Source organism: Sphaeramia orbicularis, chromosome 5, assembly GCF_902148855.1.
Source record: "Sphaeramia orbicularis chromosome 5, fSphaOr1.1, whole genome shotgun sequence".
In the NCBI taxonomy this organism is placed as follows: domain Eukaryota; kingdom Metazoa; phylum Chordata; class Actinopteri; order Kurtiformes; family Apogonidae; genus Sphaeramia; species Sphaeramia orbicularis.
In genome coordinates, this window is record NC_043961.1 from 12,787,101 (window position 1) to 12,801,801 (window position 14,701).

Here is a 14,701-nt window from a genome sequence, read left to right on the forward strand (position 1 = left end):
TAAAATCTCAGATTAAAGTTAATTATCATAACATCAGAAACAGAGAAAAATGAAGAAAACATGACTTTTTCAACTAAATCTACCATTAACTGAACATAAACTCAGCGTCTCCATCCACTGTCATTGATCCAACTCCATGGGTTTTACTTTTGGGTTTGAATTTTTCCTCTCTATTTAACCTTTCTTAAGTGGTTTATCATCATTTATTGTAATATTATCCTCTATATTTTGCATTTTTCACTGTAAATCATGTACTTTCCTATATTTAATTTCCTATATTCAATTAGTTAATTCAATTAATTCAAAGGTTATTATATCAAAACAGAAAATTGAAGAAAAAGTGACTTTTTCAGTCAAATATATCATTCACTGAACACAACACAGGTGTGTCCATCCACTGTCATTGATCCAACTCCATGGGTTTTACTTTTGGGTTTGAATTTTTCCTCTCTATTTAACCTTTCTTAAGTGGTTTATCATCATTTATTATAATATTATCCTCTATATTTTGCATTTTTCACTATAAATCATGTACTTCCCTATATTTAATTTCCTATATTCAATTAGTTAATTCAATTAATTCACAGGTTATTATATTGAAACTGAAGGAAACTGAAGAAAACGTGACTTTTTCAGTCAAATATATCATTCACTGAACACAACACAGGTGTGTCCATCCACTGTCATTGATCCAACTCCATGGGTTTTACTGGTAAATCAATGTTGTAGAAGATGACGGTGTTTCCACGTTCACTACGGAGCCTCTGAACGTCCAAATGGGTTAGAAAAGATGACAAACTGCATTTTACACCAATTATTTACATTTATTGATAGGATTAGTGGATCAAAAGTTATTAAATATTTTAGATCAGTAGATGGTTTTCATCATCGTGTCTTTATGGGTTCATAAACTGCACTAAATATCCAATAGAAGGATCTGAACTATTGGCTCAAGCAGTATATAACCTTGTAATTTTATAAGAATAAATGCACATGAGCTGGTTTTTACTGTACGTAAATGAGCTTTATGGTATTTTCTGAAACATGCCTGTCAACCGAAAGCAGAAAACACAATCACATCTGCAGAAAACATTACAAAATAGCTGATGAGCTGCCCCACCCACCACCCACCAACTGCATATGGAAGTAATGACTACATAAAACAACCGTCTGACCCTACAGTAGAAACACATGAGGAAACCACTGTGGTGCTCTCTCAGGTTATTAGCCCCGAGCTTTTAAAAAACCTCAAATCAAGCCAGAGATATATGCAGAGTAGGGTATGCAAAGAGTATTGTATTGGTATGCACACAACTTCCTCTCCCCCCTGCTGTGGATCTCCGGTCAGGTCTCAATCTAAGTTTACAGATCTGGTAGAAGCCAATCCCCTAAAAGAAGGCGCTGGCAAACATCTAACCACCAGGGGCGGAGACATCAGGGAGGGCACAGTTCACCCAAATGCACACAGGACCCTGAATGCACTGATGGAAGCCATGATTGAAGGCTGAAAGGGAACAAGTCACGCGTCCCCTTTGAGTCGGCATAATGTGCAACAACAGAAATGACAACACATCATATAAATCTGCAAAAAAGGGGCATCACATGTGCAACTATTGTAAGTATTATAAATGTGTGAAGTTGATGGGCGGGGTTTCAAGTATCATCACACTGTGTACTAATTATTTAATTTATCAAACAACAAAAATTACATCCGGCACATTTTACTAAACCTGGTGACAAGACCTGTAACAACTCGGAGCACATTTCTGCAGCAAATCAATGGGAAACATCACAAAAGACAAAATGTATTAAGAAAAATGGGCAACTATTCACTGAGTGGTGTTAAAGGAGTGATATTTAGCTTTTATAAATGGAATTATGCATTTTTAAACATTTCCCTGTGGTCTACATAAACTGTAAATGCTCTGCTTGGGTCTGAATTCTTCATTAATTCAACTCCACAGGTCTCCAATTCTTCAACCCTATTTCTGAGGAATGACACCAGAAAGATCATTTTGAGCGCTGGCCCTTTAAATGCACATGACCCCACCTCCTCCAGGTTGTTAGCTCGGCTGCTCTGTCCCGTTCAGCCAACAACAATCGGCTCAAAGTTTGAACATATTTTCAGTATGGACTACAACCACTGTTCCTGATAAACAATTATGGCAAATTCCAAGAAATGTTTGTCAAAAGTCTTGACCTTATATATGCAAATGTCATGATGTAACTAGTTGTAGACACAACAAATTAAGCAGGAATTGAAACGGGTTGTAGAAATCCACTTGACTTTTGCCAAAATGAATATAAAAATAGTTTTGCAGCACCTGGAGGGTTCAAATTACAACTTTTTGAACTATTAGGGTCCAAATACACAAATAAATGAACCAAAGACTAATAAAAGTGGATTTAGCAAAATATGACCCCTTTAAAGTGAATTTGATGGGTTTTTTCAAGTATCATCACACTTTGAATTTATCAAACAACAAAAATTACATCCTGCACATTTCCACTAAACCTGGTGACAAGACCCACAACAACTCAGAACACAATTCTGCAGCAAATCAATGGGAAATATCGCAAAAGACAAAATTTATGAAGAAAAATGGGCATCATATGTGCAACTATTCACTGAATGGTATTAAAAAAAACTGTGAATTTCACTTTTTTTTTTTTGGTTTTTTTCCCCAAGTATTATCATGTTGTGCATTAATATTGAATTTACCAGCTTTATACAGTATAATATGTGCAATTTCCACTTTAAAGGCTCTGAGAACAACAAAGCTTTTGTTATATTTTCTTTATTTGTGCACATATTAGATGATTCCACGCTACTTCACAAGGTCAAACTATTATTTCTTCTGTTATTATTATTATTATTATTATTATTATTATTATTATTATTATTGATTGAAAACAAGCACCAAAAATTACATCCTGCGGATTTAACTAAACTTGGTGACCTGTAATAACTCAGAACACATTTCTGCAGCAAATCAATGGGAAACATTACAAAAGACAAAATTCATTAAGAAAAATGGGCATCATATGTGCAACTATTCACTGAGTGGTGTTAAACAAATGAGTGAATTTGATGTTTTCCAAAGTATTATGAAGCTGTGCATTAACTATTGAATTTACCAGCTTTATACAGTATAATATGTATAATTTCCACTTTAAAGGGTCTGAAAACAACTAAGCCTTTGTTATGTAACATTTTGGTTATATAATGTAAATACTGTCAAATGACTTTATTCTAATTTGGTATATTTTTGGCTATTTTGTTCATTGTTCTGGCTTGAAGTCTAAGGACAGGAGTGAGTAACATTATTATGTTAAGTTATTTGATGATGAGAATGGGGGTGGGATTAAATAAGTTTTTCTTCTTCCCACTCCTTTTTGAGTGTAAATGAATAATTTGGAATTTTTGAACTTGCGTGTATTCTGTAAATACTCGAAATAAACAAAAAAATGAATGAATTAATATTTTCTTTACTTGTGTGCATATAAGATGATCCGATGCTACTTCACAAGGTCAAACTAATATTTTTGTATTATTCTGATTGAAAAGCAGCACCAAAAATTACATACTATACAATTCACTAAACGTGGTGACAAGACCCGTAACAACTCGGAAAACATTTCTGCAGTAAATCAATGGGAAACATCGCTGAAGACAAAATGCATTTCAGAGTCAGTTCTGTTAATTCTCATCAAACATGTAACTTAGATGGGATGTCAGTGGCCTCCTCTACAGAAATTGTAAAATTAAATTTAATAAGAGCTTTTACTATTGTTCCAATAGCTAAAGAAACATCTGACAAAACCACTGCGAAGCAACAATAGCAGTGCCCTGTGCTCTTGCTTATATTCCTTGTTTTTTTGTTTTTGACAGTTGCACATAAACACATTACTCTTAGAGAAACTGTAAGATCTGAAGGTCAAAACTTTGAAAACATGAAAAACACGCATTGAAAGAAAGAGAAGTAAGAACTATTCAAAAGAAGAGAATATACGATGCCTGTTGTTGCTGCAGGGAGCGTTGTTGTACTTAAGAGTGTATTATTAACTCAATACTGCCTGGACACGCTGGACTGTTTTACAATTCAGCCTTTAACAGATGTGCATTTTATGTGGCAGGTTCTCTAAAAGTTTAGATGGCGCAGTCCACGCACACCGGGTCGTAAAAACCTGCCTTTGAAACAAACCTTGGGGGTGGATTAATGCAAACATGACAGCGAGACTCAGAAAGTAGGAAGCATGGCTAACCTTTCTGCTGGTATCACTAGGAGCTTTTCCACTGACGCTCAAATTGCGCAAATATAACGTGAAGAAAATTTACCTAATGGAAACGACAATTTTACCAAAAGTCTCACTTTTGCGCTGGCAAAAGGTGGTTTTTCGTGCGTAGCGCAAATGGTATATCATGCAAAACTGCAACGGAAAGACGTTTTTTCGCAACTAAAGTCAGGTGAATTAAAAAAAACAGATGTTGATGTACATTACAACTAGGGGTGTGTATTGGCAAGAATCTGGCGATACAATACAAATCACAATACGATCACGATACAATATATCACGATATATCATGATACTGTTTAAAAGGCAATTGTTGCTTGTTTCTTCTTAAAATGATTTTTTCCTGGAAGAATTGAATTACACCCAAAATATGCACAAATACTGAACACATTTTTATTTGATCAAAACAGGATCAATGCTATATAACAAAAATTTCCTCTGTTAAAACTTAATTATGTTTTACAGACATTACAGTTTAAGATCCTGTTCAAATGTTCATAATCTATTAGTTCATAACTAACATCATGACATTATTTTTGTGCAATCCCAACAAAGGAACTAACATCTGCCTCTCAGACAGTAAAAAGTGCTTTTAGGATGCTTGAAACAACCATTATTTAATAAAACGTTAAATAATAATAAAATAATAATAAATAAGATATAAACAATAAAGAAAAAAAAAAAAAAATGAACCTCTGCCATACCTGCATTTGAATAAATACCTAAAATATCGATAAAGTACTTTTTAATATCGATACAGTATTGTGAAATAAAATATCGCGATATATTGCAGAACCAATATTTTCTAACATCCCTAGATACAACAAGCAAAGAAGAAGAAACATGTCACGGTATGTGTGGACACACCAGGAAACCCAATCATTTTTAAATTTCGTACATGATACAGGGGTGATATATAATAATAATGAATATATCTGTAAATCAACACCATATTTACATTCGTCACCATGTTTATGGAATGATTTCTTGTGTCACCTTGTGATAATAAATAAACAAATCATCGTATTTGTGATTTAATGGAAAAACCGACATGCACTTCTGGTTTTTTCGACATTTAGTAAATATTGGTAAAGTTTTGTGCAGATTTCCAATGGAAAAGCGACTACTGTTATCCTGACACACTAAAGTTACAGGACGGCAGGATGTGACAAAACGCCTGCCATGTGGTGAATGTACTCTTGGGTGGTATGCGATAATGATTCTCACACTTACACCTTTAAATCGAGCGGCTTAAATGGGAACACTGTATTGTAGGTTGATGACAAAGGTAACTGTACGACAGCTGAAATGAGTACAGTGTAATTACTAGGATTTACACACCTTCAACCAGCGCTTTACAAGGTGGAATTCCTGGCAGCGTACAGTCACTCCTTGGCTTCTCTTAAAAGACACACTCTCTCTTTCACATACCAAACGGAACACGCTCCTCATATGCATTTTTCCTGAACTTATCTTGACCAAACATCAATGCATTTTTTTTTCTGAAGCACCTGAAGACATCCTTTGTTGCACAATGCACTCCTAATACTTCACACTCCTTCTTCTCAGTGACCTGTGTTGACTTTGGTACCACCCCCCCGGGCCAGGCAGGAAGGCATGCTGCGTGAGCTCTGTGCTGGCTGCGTCCAGACCCAGCCTCTTACACAATACAGCCCGCCTGCAGCCGGCCGCCCTCCCACTCCCACTCCCTCCCCATCAACCCACTTCCCATTCTTGATCAGACCTGGGGATTGTAGTGTGAGGGTGGAGATGAGAAAGATGGCAGGAGGTGTGTTGGGGGGGGGGGGAGGGAGGGAGGGGAGGGAACGGCACATCCTGCGTGAAACCGCATCCTGAACAAGCATCGCTGCATCTCACTGTAAATAAATACTCTCTCCTCCGCGCAGCTTCCGTCAACTGTCACCGCCTTGGCTCCCAATCACCTTCAAGTCCAAACAGGAAAGTGCACGGAGGCGAGGGAGATGGCAGATATGAGCTTTAATTTGCTTCTCGCTGCACTTTAGCCCGGGTGCACGCCGCTTCCTATTCTCCCGCTCTGACCAGCTGCCCCGGCTTCGTTCCAGACCCTGAGTCCTTCCTGTCACCTTTCATTACCACATTATCCAGGAGGAGGCTCCCTGTGAAGCTGGGAAATCACCATTCGGAGGTACTCCCCCCTCCGTTTATGGAGTATTGTCTGAGACACTCAAAGCCACGCGCAACATCCTCTGAGGAGATCTGCTGCCTTGTTACCTGTTAATCCCCAGTGCATTATCAGAGGAGATGCAACTGAACAACAGAGCATGACTCTTCACCTGCACCTGAATCTGGCTCTGCGTGTGAACTTCTAAATAAGCAAAACAGGTCTGATTGATTTTGTTGTGACAAGACCAAGAACAAAACTTCTCCCAAAGCGTAACACCACTAAATAAAGAAAATACAGCAGCGCCTTCGCCTAATGTTTATTCTTTTGTCCTTTTTCAACTTCTCTTTCAGGAGTGACAGCGCCCCGGCTCACAGTCCCCCAGCTCTTCATGCATTGTTTTATTACACTTGAATGAGTTGAGCTGAAAATTGCATGCAGCTGCTGACTGCAGCGCATCAGTGTTTGGCCTGGGCTTAGCATTGCCCACCAGGCTTGAAAAATCAGTCAGTAACTGATCTGTCAAGAGGAGGCAGCACGCAACATCTACACGCGCCCTTTTTTTTTTTTTTTTTTCATTTACACGTTGATATTTAGATCAAAATTAAACCTTCATCTAACTGAAAATGGTCATTTTAATTAACAATCATCTACTGTACATAATTAACATTAACAAGACAATGATGACATGTAACATAGTTTATAAAATTGCTAATTAAGTCAACTAATTCCCATCACTGTCTAATTACAAATCATGTCATGCACACACAAAACATATATTAACACAGGAGCCGTGTTAATACCGAAACCATTCACCGTTTTCTCAACAGTGGCATTCTGTGTGGAAAGGACACAGAGCAAAACCATGCAAATGCCAACACATGGTCTAATGGAAAAGGATAAAGCAAATAAGACTGAGCTAAATTAATGTTTTAATTAATTCAGTGTGGAACAAAAACCTAAATTGCAAAGCTCGCTGGTAAAAACAGGAAGAAAGGGAAACCTGTTATTATTTTCCAACCAAACTGATGGTTGAGATAAGTGTTTCATGCAACCGTTTGTGGTAAAATAAAAAAAACAATGCAAAGTAACTGACCTGACTGACATTCACCTAGAGACTTGAGTCAACCAAGGCCATGTAGTTTATTTAAAAAAAAAAAAGAAAAAAATCATGTGAATGTTAATCAGAATCATAGATGAATACTCCCTCACTCTGGGGGTGTTATTCCAGTTGTACTGTATTCTAATTGGCCGTTGCATTAGCGCTGATTCGAGCCATGTTGATCAGACCGATGCAGACGACCCCCTTTTGCCTGAGGAGAAGACTCACTGGTCAGATTTCTTTGAAGGGCAGAATCTCAGCGAACACGTCTAAACCTGCCCAGAGGGAGGGGGGATGGGGGGGGGGGGTGTCTGCGACTTCTGCCTGTGTTCACGTTCTATCCTCAGGACCCCCGGTTGTTGTTCATTTACCATGTGAAGACAAAATAAGCACATAAAGGCCAAAATGTGCTCCCTGGCCTTCAACCACATCACAGCACTTTTCCGCACAAGTGGCTAACCACAGATAATTATTCAATTAAAACAATTTTCCGCATCTATCTGTCAGACTGATCTAATTCACCATTCGAATGACACTAATGGAGTAAGCCTCTTTTTTCTTCCGCCAGCAAAAAACCTTTCCCTCTGTTTCACACAGTGATGCAAACCATCCTGCAACAGAGGAAAACACAGAGAGCCAGAAGGAATAGTGTATTTGTTTAACAGGATGTTGGTGAGTAAAGTTAAGACCCAGCAGTTTTACATTATGACACATCAGTGCAACAAGGAAATAGGGAGGGTCATTTAATTGTTGGTGCAAATTAACCCTTGGCTGCAAAAATAAGAGCGAGACTGACCTCTTATTTTCTGAGACAACACTCCCTTCAAGTGACACTGACATTAATAATTCATCGTGACAAAACACAGCAAAAAAAAAAAAAAAAGGCAGTTATAGTAAAGAAGTGTTCGCAAAAGTCCGATACTGAATATTCTGTCCAGTGCAGAAAAGTGCCATTGGTACATTGTGTGTACAACACAGGGAGGATTTAGACACAGCCAGACGTTGACCTGGATATCCTGCATCTCCGTCCACCCACCACAGACAAGAACACAGGGCTACTCCTTCCCAAGTTCAGGGGGAAATGCTTGAGTGGCGTGGCTCTGCCCTTTCCAACCAGCTCGGCCAAAGTACAATGGCAGCAGAGACTTTTATGTTTATGAGGCATCCTGATGGGGATACACATATCCATTAGATATGGAGTCGCCTATAGAGGGGGTCTGGTATTACCCACAAGCAAGTGCCCCCTCAGCAGAGAGGAAAAAGCTGCCTTTTATGGCAACAGATCACAGACTCAAACCATTGGCCACAAAGCCCACAAATGAGGCGTTAAGTGTAGTGGCAGGGGCAGCAGAGAAGGAGAGCAGAGAGATATGACCCTCCTCTCATCCATGCATGAATCTGCCCTCTTCCTCCCCCCACACTCAGTCTTCCTCTCTACACCACCCATTCCTTAAAAAAAAAAAGAAAATATCAAACACAAGATGCTTAAGAGGCCCACAACCCCCCAAAATAACAACTGTCACCTGCAGCACAATTCACTATAGCATTGGTAAAGCTGCAGCGCCATAATGTAATTTTTATAATTGAAAATTAATTCTTCTCCAGCATTCCGAGAGATTCCTAATGGACATTTTCTGTAATTAATTGCCACATAGAGGCAGGGCCAGTGCAGCAGAGTTAAAAAACACATCCTGACATGAAGACTGGAAAAGAGAGTATAGCAAGCGGCCTGCTGGGATGGTTTCATCATCGCGCATGACCCCCCCCCCCTCGCTGCTGGGAATGGCAGGAGATGGGGGGGAAGAGGGGAGGGATAGGGAGGAGAAAGACTCCTCTTCACAGTCAGAGATTTAATTGCACGCAGATTCCATTACCTCTGCACAAATGTCACATTCTCTTCTGATCAGGGGGCACGGCAGCCACTTGCAGCACGGCTGGCAAACAGCCAGACTATAGTGCAGAAAGTATTCAGCCAATCAGGGCCCCCACGGCAGGCGGAGGTGAGCACAGGGACAGAACCACCACAGTACGCCAAAGATATTAAAAACAAAGGAGAGTCATCAACACGGAGCAGCTGACGGTGCACTATTCAGGTAGTTTACAACACGCAGCATTAACACACATTGTAATAATTAAATAAGACTCATTCATTCATTCGTAACAGCATTGTTCATATTGTTCAATTTCATGCATTTATGACATAGAAAATGGCATTATAGCATGCATATACATAAATAAGGGTGTGTAATATGGCATAAATGTTTTATCACTATATATAATTTTATATCACGGTAACAATTATATTTAGTTGTAAGTAATTTAGCCAAGAAAGACTCATTGGGATTAGAAAACAATTTTACAAGAATACCAACTATGTTTACAAAAGCATCATATGAACTGCATATGTGAATATAGAATGACAAATATAAGGAAAGTGTAAATATAGAAGGTAATATTAGGTAAAACATTGACAACCAGAGGTTTCTACCTCCATGTCCAAAATGGCTTTAAAAGAGTCCGATAAGAGCAGCTTCTTTGGTTTCAGATCGTTTTGTAAATAAATCTAAGCAGAAGGAGCAGATTTAAAGGTCTTTTCTCAGTTCAGTCCAAAACTTTGGATCAGAAACAAGAAATAAATCCTCAGATCCAAGACTGGAACTGCCTTTACTCAAATAAATCCTGTATCCGATATAGTATTTTCTTCTCAAATGGAAAAAAAAAATGGTCTAAATAACCATACTGTATTTCACTGCATTTGATTATTGTCTTCTTTTATGTTAATTTATTTTGTGCATTTACAAAATTCCCCACTGTGATGTGCTGGAAAACCAAATGTGTCACAGATTTAATAACATTACCATAACTTTTATTGTTACTTCATCACTTTAACGACAAAATAAGAACATGATAAAGTTGAATATCTTTTTTTAGGTCCACATCCTGTTTGTAAAGACAACAACGTTGTAAGTAAAACTGCATCAGTGTGGTAAACCATTACATGAAAGTTTAAAACCCACCTAAAAGTAGCTTATTAACCACCACTGACTAACACAGAAGAATTACTAATACTATTACGTATATTATTACTAATCCTTGTGTATGATGTGGTGGGGGACAACCACTGTTACCTGTGGAAGTGAAATCTAGACAGTGGCAGATACTTAAAATAAAGTTTGACTTCTATATTTAAAAAGAAATCAAAATGAACCGTTTTAAAGTCTTGCAGCTTTCATCAAAATATATCTAAATGAGCACAATTAACCTTAAATATAAAGTATCAGATAACCAACATCAGTGATGTGCTCAAGAAATAGAAATAATCTACATCTTTAGTTCCGGCTAACACCGTAAAAGAGTTCCAGTAAAAAGGATTCTATGTAGTTGGCCTATTGATGTTCAAAACTTTCACCAGCAGGGGGCCGTCTGGTATCTGAACATCCTTAGTTCTACCAAAACCACCAATGAATCAATGTCAGACTCAATGCAGACTGTATCAGTCACTAGATAAAATATAAAGCTCATTGTTTATACACATTTGTATTATGGTATCATCAAGTTTTCTTCTTCAAACTAAAACTCTTGTTTTGACAGTCGCTAAAACAACACTGCATCAGCTGATAGTTTACATTATAGCCTTGTTAGCTTATCTCTGTTAGCTTAGCTCTGTTTTTAGACAGAAAACAGCAACAATAAAACTACAAATCACCTGTTTTCTGTTCAGTTTGTGTTGTCAATAGCTGAATGTTTGAATTCTGTTTGAATCCAACAAACAAGATCAGATCTGTCACAGTTTAGTCTGAACTGTGGCTCAACAAACAGCAATTTAGCAAAGGTACTAACATCCCATAATAACTTTATACCTTCATAAACCTCTGAAGAAACGTTGCCATTTTAGCATCAAACTCCAGTCTTTTCATTTACAGCTGAGTCCAGTGGAGAAAACAACAGCATCTATTTTTATCACTTCTTTTCTTTGAGTATAAAAGTTGTTTCTTAATGGTTCTCGTCCCATCAAAAGCCCTGTGGTGTTAGTTTTCTTCACCATGGGAGACCATCAGAGTGACTCACTACTAGGGGTGTGCATTGGCAAGAATCTGGCGATACGATATAAATCACAATACAAGGATCATGATACAATATATCACAATAAATCATGACACTGTTAAAAAGGCAATTTTTTGTTTTTTTGTTGTTTTTTTTAAATGATTATTTCCTTGAAGAATTGAATTACACCAGAAATATGCACAAATACTTAACACATTTTTATTTGATCAGAACAGGATCTAATGCTATGTCACAAAATTTTCCTGTGTTAAAACTTAAATTATATTTTATAGACATTACAGTTTAAGATCCTGTTCAAATGTTCATATTCTATTAGTTCAGAACTAACATCATAACATCATTTTTGTGCAATCCCAACAAAGGAACTAACATTATTTAATAAAAGAGTGTTAAATAATAATAAATAAAATATGAACAAAAAAGAAAAACAAAAATGAACCTTCACAATTTCTGCATTTGAATAAATATCTAAAAATATCGATACAGTACTTTTTAATATCGATACAATACAGTGAAATGAAATATCGCGTTATATTGCAGAACCGATATTTTCTAACACCCCTACTCACTACTCCTTGTAGTGGTCACGTTAATCCCCCGGCCAATTACTGGAAATAAATTAACTTTATATTTTTACAAATTAAAATACACTGGCAACTTTGGTAGAACTTCACAGCTCTTTATTATAAACATTCTAATGATATCTTTAGGTCATTTTTATTTTTTTATTTTAGAGTCATGATTTAAACATTCAGAATCAGGATTTCCAGGATTAGGAGTTGTAAAGTAGCCCCATTTACAAGGGCAGTAACGGTAAACCCTGAAACCAGTCGACTGAAATAGAGAACTAAATAAAAATACAGCTCAAATTAGAAGACATTGCTGTTAGTTAGTAAAATGTTAATTAACCCAGATCTATTCTACATGTGCCTTTACCACTGCCATCCCATACTGATGAAAAAGCTTTGAATAAATCTATCAGACTCTTGTTTTGAGTCAATAATGAACTGATGCAACTGAGCCCGATACTCAGATCTTACTGTTGTTTTGGAGTCACTTCACAGACAAACGGCGCACACTCATTACCGTCTGAAATAAGAGAAGGGTTAGTGGGAGGATTGCCACATACCCTGATCACTGGTGCAGGACAGACTGCCACTCCATTCCTCCAATCAGAATTCAGCTCACGGTCTTGAGGGCAGGACCACGGGGGTTTCACAGAGGACAGAGAGAAACAAGAGAGAGAAAAAAAAAAAAAAGAGAGAGAGAGAGAGAAGGAAGGAAGGGGAAAGATACGATTACAAACAGGAAGTGAAAGGTGGGGAAAGCACCTACCCTGGTCCGCCGAGCCCACATGTACAGAAATTACGTAAGAACTGTCAGAACTAAACGTGATCGTCGTCAGCCACAAGTGAGTGACACACGTTATGACACACTGATTCCTGTTGGCATGTCCTGGCCTAAATGCATAAAAAGTCATCTTTACCTCAGATCTGAACATGCAGATAAGCACCAATGACAAGACACGCTATTAATGTCGCCATCGAATGGTTTCCGTGGTTAAAAAAGTAAAACACAGGCAAACTAACATACACACATGATGACATATTTCCTACAAAAGGTCATGTAATCAGTGTTGTAAACTCCAAAGCTGCATAATGATGTGACGCCAACAAAAATCCCACAAGTCTGCCTGCTCTGGAGAGTGTATGCACAGCGTTAGACTGACCTAAAAATCCTGGAGTGGTCTACATCTCAGTAATAAACCACCATATTTATGATATTATACGTTTTGGGTTTTTTTGCATAAGTGATGCATGACTTGTACAGCTGCAAAAAACACATCTGAACTGCGCTGGACGTTGTGTTTATTCAAAAAAGCCCGGTGTTAAGCTCAAAAGCATTCGTCTGTATCCAGATAAACAAGTGGAAAGATGCTAATGACTTCCAGATATGGTTCAGATCATGCAAATGAGGCAGCAGAATGGATGGCTTCTGGTTTTGTCCCTGTCACAGGAGTCATGGCTGCATGTGTGGCTTGTTGCCCCATGATATATGCACGTAGGACTTTGCTGTTAAATGTGGCTGTCTCCACCAGTACAGCAAAGCAATTCAGCTCCCAGTTAATTGGCCTGCTCCATGAGAAAGTGTGTCAAAAAGCAAATCTATGACTGTGTTTCTGCGTGTAGCCGTTGTAGCTCTCCAACCAGACACAACAAACCGCAAACCCGACGTCCCAACTCCTCATAATTCACCAGTGTGGAATTCAGCTAACCCCATTAGTGCAGCCGCCGTTTCCACAGTCCGTCCACATTCCTGGGTCTGCCATCGAACCCAGATAAGACCCTTCTGATTACCCGGTTGCATGCCTGTCATTACTCCAAAAATATGTTGATCCCAACAGCTAGGCCCCTTCCCCCCCAATGGATTTATGGCTGAAGTGCATCTGCGTACCCCTCAACAGGAGCACTTGCTGCTAAAGGTTCCCCTAAGAACAAGATCAGGCCACTTCAGCCAAGCGTGTTACCGCTGTCTACCACAAACATATGGTCCGTGGGCCAAAACCGGGACCCGAAAGGCGCCCATCCAGCCCGTGGGATGAATTTGTGAAATGCAAAAATTACATTGAAGATATTTAACCCTGTAAAGCCTTAACCGTTAAATCATTGACAGAAAATTCCAGTTCTTTGAAACCGGAGCCTTTATTGGTCCTTCTGAACAACCCTTTTTTTTTTTTTTTTTTAATACCAATTTCCATGACTGAGTTTCAATTTTCTGTCATATTTGATTCAAATATTATTATTTTTGAACAAACAAAAACATAATATAACACAAACATGTCTAACAAATTGGTAATTTCTTTTCAAAATTGTCAAAGTTCTGCCTCCTTCCTCATTGATGACAGTCTTGTAGTGTCACTGGAAAGGCCTCTGGTGAACGATGTCCTCCCCCCTGATGGATTATCTGTGTATTGCATGTATCTAATTGTATACATCAGGTTTTTTCAAGAAAAAAAAATATCACTGATCTTGCAGAGGCCTTCAAAACTCATGTATCAAATATGATACGTTTGGCGTTATAGGGTTAACAAGGGT

At 38.2% G+C, this 14,701-nt stretch overlaps 1 long non-coding RNA gene across 3 annotated transcripts in view; it reads right to left on the reverse strand.

Moving 5' to 3' along the window:
- Nucleotides 1–14,701, reverse strand: part of LOC115420227 (uncharacterized) — a 203,926-nt gene that overhangs the window by 82,320 nt on the left and 106,905 nt on the right. The window contains exon 1 of one of the 3 annotated variants that reach the window (XR_003935520.1): nt 12,736–12,798. The exons of the other annotated variants lie outside the window; for them this stretch is intronic. This is a non-coding gene — a long non-coding RNA (uncharacterized LOC115420227). Of the gene's footprint in view, nt 1–12,735; nt 12,799–14,701 lie in introns of those variants that run through there. 3 annotated transcript variants of the gene reach the window in all.